Consider the following 11,075-nt stretch of genomic DNA (forward strand, 5'->3'; position numbering starts at 1 on the left):
GCCGTGATCGTATAGTGGTTAGTACATTGCGTTGTGGCCGCAATAACCCAGGTTCGAATCCTGGTCACGGCAGAGGGAAATAATATTTTTGTAACTTTTTAATATGCAGATATTATCAAGGTTATCCAGACATCTTTATGGAAAAAGTTAAAACATACATTTTACAGTATAAATGATCATCTCACTGGGAAGATTTGATTTATACAACAGATTTTAGCTAATATCAACTAATTAAAAAGTGCTTGGTGAACACAATTACTTTGTTCTAATTAAAGATGACACTGAATTCAGTAACAGCTTTTATGTTGAAAATGGCAGTTTAACCCTTTGAAACTTGTTAAATAAAATAAAGATATTGTAATGAGCACTGCTTCACCTGCAGATAGATGGGAACAATAATAACAATGAATAAAGAGGCTTAAGAACATTAGAATCTAAGCAGAAATACTGGAATAATATATATATATATATATATATATATATATATATATATATATATATATATATATATATAATGAAAATCCATATGGGCCTGTCCGGGAGTTGAACCCGGGACCTCTCGCACCCGAAGCGAGAATCATACCCCTAGACCAACAGGCCAACGAAAGGGTAGAAGTACTTGCTTATTTTTTAAAATCAAAGTTTAATACTTTAAATAAAGTGAAAATGCTGAAATAAGACCTCTTCCTACTCCTCTTCCTCTTATTATTATTCTTCCTACTCATCTTCCTATTATTCTTCCTACTCCTCTTCCTATTATTCTTCCTACTCCTCTTCCTATTATTATTATTCTTCTTCCTCCTCCTCCTTCCTCCCCTTTCTTCTGCTGCTGATGCTTCTTTTTTCTTCTTCGCTTCTGATTATTATGATTATTTTATTATTATTGTGGGTGGAAAGTTAATCTCGATATTGTTTTCTCGTTAAATCCCCCTCCCACAATTTTGCACAATTATTATTATTTGAAAGATATGACGGGTCATTGCAGCGCCTGGGGAATGGAAGGCAATCAAGTTCAATCCAAGGAAGGGAAGGACAGGTCCAATTCCTGACATGCTCAGCCCTTAACCAGCATCCTTGAGGGCCAACAACATAACGCCTCGCTATAAAAAAAATAGTTTGAATAACTCCTGAGCTCATGGGAAAAACAAATACCACTTAGCTTTATGTTGCATATGCTGAGGTGATTCAATTAGCATTATTATTATAATCATGGGGGAGCATTAACTAAACCCGTAGGATTATACATTATTATAATCAAAAAGAAGCGCTAAGCCACAAGGGCTATACAGCGCTGCGTAGGATTATACAGCACATGGGGGGGGAGTATGGAAGGCATTCAGGCTCAATTCAGAGAACCGGAGCACAGATCCAATTCCCTAGACCAAGAGCCCCTCACCAGCGTCAAGGAACCTCCCTTGAGGGGATTCAATTAGCAAAGCTGTGAGAACTGATGCAGTGCTGTATAGCCCTTGTGGCTTAGCGCTTCTTTTTGATAATAATAATATAATAAAATAATAAAATAATAAAATAATAAAAATAAAATAAAAATAAAATAATAAAATAATAATAAAATAATAATAATAATAATAATAATAATAATAATAATAATAATAATGTGAGAACTGATGATACAGAAGTAGGTAGTTCCAGAGTGCAGCACACTCGTTATTCTCGTTCCCGCCCATTCTGCAGATATTCTAATAAGTTCTGGGGTTTCCTAGGTAATTTACACGTGTTACTAGTTAGAAGTTTATCTAGGAACAGGTCCACATAAGTATAATTATCATACATAGTGTAAATTACCCAGGATAACCTCAAAAAATTCAGTGACTCCCATTGTAATTGTACTCAAGTGTACCTGTATCTATACACTTACAGATACATGTGGCCAACGGCAAGTTTTGTTGCACATTACTCTCCATGGGTGCCTTGTTATGTGTGATAATTTCCTTCATAAAATGACGTATTTCCTCTTGTTAATTTCACGAACGGAAAAGCACACAGCCACATGGATTCTGGCAGGTGTTACGTCGTTAAGTTCCTGTTGTTATTTTTAAAACTGCAGATACTAATCGACTGGTATCTGTTTCTTAATATCCCTAAATGTCTATTGGTACTCACGTGTGATCTTGGAGTCCATAAAAGTTAAATATTTTCGCTGTATTTCACGAGCGAAAGACCAACATAAAAACACTTACACTACTACAGTAACTAGAGTAAGACTGACCCTTGACTTCCTCCCCACCAGCTGTTAACACCTGGTGGAGGGGGGGGGGCTGAGTAGCAAATTTTTCAGCCTAGTATCCAGTACTAATTCATAATTTAAAGTTTCTAATTTTATAATCAATTAGAGAAATTTAGGAGTGTTCACGCTTAAAAAAAATCAACCTAATTGTGCTAAGATCAATGGAATAATTGTTAGCGTCTGGAAGATATTTTCCAAGCTCATCAGAAATTTTATAAATACGTGGTCTTGTTCCAGTAATCCATAATTGATAATGTTAATATAATAACTAATGTATTACACAATAATACTATTCGTAATACAGCCATAATATAATACAACTTTATGTAGTCCTTGCATGTAAACTAATATTATCTACACGTTCGGTTGGACTACAAACCTAGTACCATATCAAGCCTGAGGCTCTCTTGACCTGTGTTGAGCTACAGGGGTCTGGGAATATAGTATGCAGGGGTCTACCTGGAGGGTATTCCAGGGGTCAACGCACCCGCGGCCCAGCCCTTGACCAGGCATCCCGGTGTATCAGGGCTTGATCAATCAGGCTGTTATTGCTGGATGCATGTAATCCAACGTACGAACCACAACCCGGCTGATAGGGTACTGAATTTTAGGTATCTGTCCAGCTCTCCCTTGAAGGCCGCCAGGGGTCAATTGGTAATTCCCCTTATGCCTGGTTGGAGGCTGTTGAACAATCTTGGGCACCGGACACTTAATGTGTTTTATCTTAGTGTACTAATGGCGCCCCTACTTTTCACTGGGGGTATGTTGCACCATCTGCCCAGTCTCTTGTTTTCGTAGGGAGTGATTTCTGTGTGAAGATTTAGGACCAGTCCCTCAAGGATTTTCCAAGTGTAGATTATGATATATCTGTCTCGCCTGCGCTCCAGTGAGTACAGGTTAAGTGACTCCCTGCATTCCCAGTAATCAAGTTGGTTGACAAAGTTGCATGTGATATAAAGGTTTTCTGTACATTCTCTAGATCTGCGATTTCACCTGCCTTGAATGATATACAGGGGTCTGGGGTTATTGCATACAGGGTTTTAGGATTTTGAGATACAGGGATCTGGGGTTAAGGTTTATAGGGGTCTAGGGTTATAGTATACAGAGTTCACCCTTTCTCGGAAAGCTCAGCAAGTGAAACAAGACTAGATTTCGTATTGTGGACAATGAAGATGATATACTGTATATGTGTATATGTGGACCATGAAGATGATATACTGTACATGTGTATATGTGGACCATGAAGATGATATTTATTTATTTATTTAGAAATTTTAGCATACATACAGAGGTACAAAAAAATACAGGCAAGAGCAGCATGCCAAAGCCACTTATATGCATAGCATTATGGGCTGGCTTAAAATTAACTTAAGATTAACTAAGCATTGATGAAATCAGTGATAAGACATTATTGTAAACAGATAACTATGAAGCACAAATGAGTATTACAAAGACAGGTCATATGGTTGCATGCATTGCTGTTCATTCAGTAGAATGGAGTATTCTGTTAGGTAGTGTATTTAAAAAAATAACAAAGTTAGATTGGGTCCTAGGTTTAACATTTATGTGATATAATTGTGAGTAACATTTAGGATATACAATTTATAAGGTTCAGTTATTCAGTATTTATTTGGTTTTGAGTGAGTAAGTGAACTTTGAGAAGAGACTTGAATTTATAAACAGGTAGTGTTTCTTTTATATTTACAGGTAATGAATTCCAGATTTTAGGGCCTTTTATGTGCATTGAGTTTTTGCATAGCGTGAGATGGACACGAGGAACATCAAAGAGTGATCTGTGCCTTGTGTTATGGTCATGTGTTCTGTTGAGGTTGGCAAGGAGATGTTTGAGGGGAGGGTTAATATCAGAGTTAAGTGTTCTATGTATGTAATAAGTGCAATAATAAGTATGGATGTTTTGTATGGTGAGTAGGTTGAGTGTTTTGAATATTGGTGGAGTGTGTTGCCTGTAGTGAGAATTTGTTATCATTCTAACTGCAGCCTTTTGTTGGGTAATTAGTGGTCTGAGATGGTTAATTGTTGTTGAGCCCCATGCACAAATTCCATAGGTGAGATAGGGGTAAATAAGAGAGTGATAAAGGGCCAGGAGGGCTGACTGTGGAACATAGTACCGTATCTTCGATAGTATGCCTACAGTCTTGGAAATTTTCTTAGAAATTTGTTGTACATGTGTATGAAATTTGAGTCTATTATCGAGGTGGATTCCTAAGAATTTTCCCTCTGTTAGCTTTGTGATAGGTGATCCGTTTATCGTTATGTTAAGAGGTACATCTGTAGCTCTGTTACCAAATTGAATGAAGTAGGTTTTGTCAATGTTTAGTGTAAGTTTGTTAGTCCTCATCCAGGTAGATATTTTCTGTAATTCGGTGTTTACAGTATTGGCTAGCGTGACTGGGCTCGGGTGAGAGAAGACGTATGTAGTGTCATCTGCAAAAAGTGTGGGTTTGAGTAATTGCGAAGCATTTGGTAGGTCATTTATGTATAGAAAGAAAAGAGGGCCAAGGACACTTCCCTGTGGGACACCAACTGTAATTGGTTGTGCGGAAGAGCTTGCCCCATTTGCGTACACATATTGGCTTCTGTTGCTGAGGTAAGACTTGAGGTAGTTGAGGGAGTGCCCTCTAATACCATAGTGTGACAATTTTACGTGGAGCAAGTCATGGTCAACTGTATCAAAAGCTTTACGTAAGTCAATGAAGATCCCCAGTGGGACTTCTTTTTTCTCTATTGCAGTGTATATATGTTCTAGCATGTGTATAATAGCATCATTAGTATTTTTATTAGGCCTGAATCCAAATTGGCAGGGGTTAAGAATGTTTTGGGAGATGAGGTAGGAGTAGATTCGTTTATGAATTAATTTTTCGAAAATTTTTGAGAGAGGGTGTAAATTGGATATTGGCCTATAGTTATTCAACTCTGTTTGGTCTCCTCCTTTATGGATCGGGGTGACCCTTGCTATTTTGAGAACTGTAGGGAAGGTGGAGGATTCAATGGATTTGTTAAAGAGTGTTGCAATGATTGGTGATAGTACTTGTGACGCTTTTTTGTATATAAATACTGTATATGTGTATATACATACTGTACAAGTGTATCTTAAAGAGATACAAAACTTAGGGATCACAGTGGCAATAGATAACTTTGTTTGCTTTTGTTAGATATCCTAATTTAAATTACCACTTGTCACTATTGTTTGTCTATAATAAATTAAGATAAGTGGTTATTAGGAAAAAGTGATAAATAAACGGAATGAAAATTTAGCAAATATGTAAATTATAGTTAACATTAATGATGATATTTACCATACATAATAACTTAAATGGATGGGGAAATGGGGCTTTAATGGCACATTACAGATCATTTATGAAAATGTTAAACACACCAAGAGATGTGCTTCTCTTTGTATTCATGCTGAGTTGAGAGCTTTAATCGCTATATTAGTAATTAAAATATCCTTGACTGGCGACGTTTCGAGTACATGCAGCCGCAATAACCCTTTATGTACTGCATAAGCTATAAATATATTAAGCCAATGAATAATAATTATCAGATCTTAAAAAAAAACAAAAAAAAAAAAACAACGGGCCTGTCCGGGATTTGAACCCGGGACCTCCTGCACCCAAAGCAGGAATCATACCCCTAGACCAACAGGCCGATGACTGCTGTACTTATAAACATTGTTTTAAAGAATTTCTTGATTGTTTACTAGGGTTTTAAGTTTATTCACTACATGAAAGTCAGTAAGGGAGATAAGGTTTACCATTAATCAAGTATAATTCTCATGATAGAGATGAAGTACTCAGTATATATATATATATATATATATATATATATATATATATATATATATATATATATATATATATATATATATATATATATATATATATATATATATATATATATATATATATATATGTCGTGCCGAATAGGCAGAACTTGCGATCTTGGCTTAAATAGCAACGCTCATCTTGCCATATAGGACAAGTAAAAATTTGTGTATGCAATAATTTCGCCAAAATCATTCTGAACCTAGCGAAAAAAATATATTTTACTGTGTTTGTTAAGTATTAAATTATTGTAAAGAAATCTAAAATAGTATATTTAGCTGGTTTAGGCTAAAATAAATTGCGCTTGTTATAATAAGGTTAGGTTAGGTGCAAAATTATAATTTTTTACATCAACATTAATGAAAAAAATATATCATTAAACGTATAAGAGAAAATTTTAGAAAGGACTTAATTTTAAATGAGTTCTTGCTAATTGACCAGTTTTACATATTCGGCACGACATATATATATATATATAGCTATATATATATATATATATATATAACTATATATATGTATATATATATATACATATATATAATATATATATATATATATATATATATATATATATATATATATATATATATATTATATATATACACACACACACTGAAAGTCATACCTCAGTCGTTGAGTTAGTTTTAATCTAGAGTCAAGTGGATACGTATCGGTACTTCAATTTACACCTATTGCCCCTGTTAACCTAGCAATAAATAGGTACGTGGCTGTTAGGTGACTGCTGAGGGTCGCATCTCGATGGTTGGTCTGAAATGAGATGAGAAAGGATAACATCTCTCAGTCTGTACAGTTAAAGGAAGGGGGTGCCATGATGCTGATGACACGCTCTTGATCCAACAAATTGGAGCCACACGCTTCATTGGGTCAAACGCGATTGTTTCCAATATCACAGGCGTTGCATGACCCCATAATGATTTAGCGCTGCCTATAATCTTAGCTTATGAGCTCAGTGTTAATTAAATTAATGGATTCAATCGTGAGCGGGATGAGTTGCGAGCACCAGCTGCCTCTGTTAACTAACTGGAAATAGCTACACAGGAGTTAGTAAGCATCCTGTGGGAGAACAACAACAAAAATAAACCTCACTGCTTTTCTTTTTTAGGTTATCCTGGGTAATTATTCCGAATACAGTCTTTTTGTACCTAATGTGATTTAGTCATGATCTCAGTATTTCTCAGATAAAGATTCAGAGAATTTGCTTCTTGCTGTCTAGCCTCATCTTGCACTTCATTTTTACGTATTACTCAAATAAAAAAAATCAAATATATTGACAGATACAATTCTGTATGATTAAATTAAGCTTTTAATTTACATGTGGTTTTATAGACAGTATTGAAAATTTATACAGTGGTTACAATAAGAAGCACATTATTTTCATAAGCATACAGTGATGGTAAATTGTGTAAATTTAAACCAGGATATTGCAATGAAGCCAGTGTGGCTTATTTTCAATGGGGTCCTTAAATGTTTGTCTCTTGTGTAGATGCATGTATACCATTTTTATGTTTAACGCTAATAATAATAATAATAATAATAATAATAATAATAATAATAATAATAATAATAATAATAATAATAAAGGTACAAGATTAAGTAAATTTTTATATTACAAGATATACCAGCTTTTTGTAGAGTAGGTTTGCATTACTGTACTACGATACTGACAATTATTTATGTGTCATGTTAATACAAAATGTCGTTTCTGTCTCTTTCTGTAGCCTTATTAATCAGATATTCTTTACCTTCAGTCTTAAATCGGTTTATAATATTACTGGCCTTAAAATGAGCAGATTGTCCATTCATCTTTTATCCCTGTATAAAACAGGGATTCAGAGGATGTCATATGCAGTGACTACTACAAAATTATAATAATTTTCCTTTATGTAGTGTTGTTTCTGGTTCCTGACGTTTCTTACTGCAGTCGAAAAACATTAGGTGGACCGATATTAAGGCACAGAACATGAACATGAACAGTAAAATAACAAAAAACTGATATATATGGAACTACTTTAAAGAAACGTTAAATTATAATACAAAAAAAATCACCTGGTAAACTCCAGGACCTCTATTGGCTATATACTTATTTTAAGGAGAAGCAGGTCAAATCCCAATGAATAAGAAACCTAACCTGCTGGAAGTATTAAAGTGTAAGGTAAAAGATATCTGTAAGCTGTGGTACATATAATGGTGTAACAATACCTGGAGGGGTGTATCATGAGTGTTTATATTACCACTAGTGATACATAACCTACCTTATTGTAATTTATTTATTCATTGGCATTTCGCCCAGGATACGATTCCAGCGGGTTTGTTACATATGTGCATTAATGAACCTAAACGACACTTTAAAAGATTTTACAGCAAGAGTAAATTATATTAAATTATATTTACTTCGCACACTCATCACGCAGGATGTTTTCTGTCTTATTCCAACACACATGATGAGTGAGACAATATTCTGTCAGCCATAGCTAAGAGTTCATTAGCTACGATAACATTAAAGGTTTCCTAGCAAGACTGGAGTTACTTTTTTGCAGGGAGTTTGCATTCTGGGTGGCATCACACACAGATTTAGAGGAAACAATGAGGATAGCATCATGTTAAAAATAGGAACTTACATTGCGTATACTGGCGTTAATCATCTTGGATTCTTTTCATTGAAGAAATCCAGTTCTTAACGAATGGCATTGCAATTTCCTTAATGGACTTGTCTAGCCAACAATTAAGTTATACTATTTGCTCTAGACTCTAAGCCAAACTGTATTGATTGCTGGCTAAAAAAAGTAAAAGGAAATTGCAATGTCATTCGCTGACAACTGGAATTTCTTCTATGACAAGAATGACATATATCAGCGGCGTCGCTAGGGTTGATGTCACCCGGGGCGGCATCTTTGGTGTCACCCCCATGAAATCCAAGGGTGGGGGGATGGGGGGAGTAAACTCTAGTTACGTCACTACTTCATGACCAGTGACTAATGTTTAGCATTGAGAACGTTTAAGGGTCATAAACCTATATTGACGATAAAATAAATAATCGTAGTAATATTGAGGAAACATAAATTCAAATACCACTTTGAGTATAGGTAACAGATCCTACATTTATTCATCTTCAACAATGCAAAAAAAAAAAAATTGAAAAATAAAGAAAAACCTTGCAATATCAGAGAAACACTATTTCCGATTTGACCTTGAGTACAGGTAACATCTTAGTGACTCTGGTCTTACATTTCCTTGCCTTCAATCCTGCAAAATCATCTATCACATCATCAAAATCATCATCGACACCATGCCCAGCCCTTCTAGAGTAGGGTAGGTGCCTGAGCCCGAGCTTTCAGCTCACAAGACTCATTCCCATTAGCCCTCTTGGAGCGGGGATGGCAAACCAGAGAGGCCTAGCTTGTGGCTAGGCCTGGGGACAGTTGGTCCCAAAGATGAGGAGGTACTTGTGCCTCCTCCCATGGGAGACTTAGATCTCAGACACTCCCTAAAGAGGGAGCCAAGGGTGGGCCACCACTTGGAAAAGGCCCGGGCCGGGAGAATACCGGCGAATCTTTAATAATAATAAATAACATCAAAATCAATTATTTTCCCTATATAGGGCTATTGTACTCTGTAATCATATAATAGGCTATATGTTGGTGCAGCAGTCTTTTGTGCATTAGTGTCACCTTCTTTAGAGGTTCTAAGGTGTCACCCCCTAAATGGTGTCACCCAGGGGGCCGGCGCCCCCCCTTACGACGCCACTGGCATATATGCCACGGATAGGGCATATATGCCGTACTGTACGGTAAAGAATTCGGTACGGTAAGGTTGATATTTTGTTAAAAAGAATAGTGCGAAACTAGTGTACAATATTTTCCTGGAGGATCGGTACGACAGTTTTCAGGTACGAAAAACAGAAAAAATACTACACTTTACGGAACTTGCAGCCTTGTGGTACAGATATCCTCAGCAGGACATGAACCTTACTGAGGTGGCATTTTCAATTTCTCTCACACAAGTGAATGTAGTTTAAGGTAAATATTAGATGAACTTATTTTATTATTATTATTATTAAAGATTCGCCGGTATTCTCCCGGCCCGGGCCTTGTCCAAGTGGTGGCCCGGCCTTGGCTCCCTCTTTAGGGAGTGTCTGAGACCTAAGTCTCCCATGGGAGGAGGCACAAGTACCTCCTCATCTTTGGGACCAACTGTCCCCAGGCCTAGCCACAAGCTAGGCCTCTCTGGTCTGCCATCCCCGCCCCAAGGGGGCTAATGGGAATGACAGTCTTATGAGCTAAAAGCTCCGGCTCAGGCACCTACCCTACCCTAGAAGGGCTGGGCATGGTGTCGATGAGATGAACTTAGACCTGAAATGAAAGATATTGGACCCCCAACTAACGATGAGCTCCCAACACGACCAATTATGCAAGTGTATTTTTGTAAGTGCTTTTGTAGGTGTATTTATGGGGGTCTGAAACGGACTAATCTAATTCACAATATTCCTTATGGGAACAAATTCGGTCTATAACGGCACCCGAACAGACGTCTGGATTGAAATAATATCGTTAGTCGGGGGTCCACTGTATATCATAAATATATTACACTTCAATACTTTGATTGTTGCAATTAGAATTTCATTGTGTCCTATCAATTTTTTGAAAAGCAAGAAGTTTCGATTTTTAATTGCATATTATAAAATACGTTTTCATTTAAAAAGGAAAAGAATTAAAGAAAAATGTTTCAGTTATTGCGCTAATTATCAAAGAACATTAATCTTTGTCATAAGTAATGTGGAAAATTTTGGATTTTCCTGAATTCAGCATGTGTAAAATTGAATAATACAATAACTGTGTAATAAAATGTGATGCTGATTTGACCCTTTCGAGGAATTTCGAGTAAGGGGGGAAGGGTGTAGAACAGCAGCAAGAGGGACGCGGTGGAGAGACGCTATAATGATTTTAATATGTGAACACTGGAATGAA

At 36.3% G+C, this 11,075-nt stretch overlaps 3 non-coding genes across 3 annotated transcripts; 1 reads left to right on the forward strand and 2 right to left on the reverse strand.

The window, feature by feature from the left end:
- Positions 1 to 72, forward strand: TRNAH-GUG (transfer RNA histidin (anticodon GUG)). Its single transcript has one exon. It is a non-coding gene; the product is annotated as a tRNA-His (tRNA).
- Positions 73 to 528: 456 nt separating this feature from the next.
- TRNAP-CGG (transfer RNA proline (anticodon CGG)) lies at positions 529 to 600 on the reverse strand. The gene has a single exon. It is a non-coding gene; the product is annotated as a tRNA-Pro (tRNA).
- A 5,242-nt stretch (positions 601 to 5,842) lies between these two features.
- TRNAP-UGG (transfer RNA proline (anticodon UGG)) lies at positions 5,843 to 5,914 on the reverse strand. Its single transcript has one exon. It is a non-coding gene; the product is annotated as a tRNA-Pro (tRNA).
- Between the last annotated feature and the right edge of the window lie 5,161 nt (positions 5,915 to 11,075).

This window comes from Cherax quadricarinatus, chromosome 46 (genome assembly GCF_038502225.1).
Source record: "Cherax quadricarinatus isolate ZL_2023a chromosome 46, ASM3850222v1, whole genome shotgun sequence".
In the NCBI taxonomy this organism is placed as follows: domain Eukaryota; kingdom Metazoa; phylum Arthropoda; class Malacostraca; order Decapoda; family Parastacidae; genus Cherax; species Cherax quadricarinatus.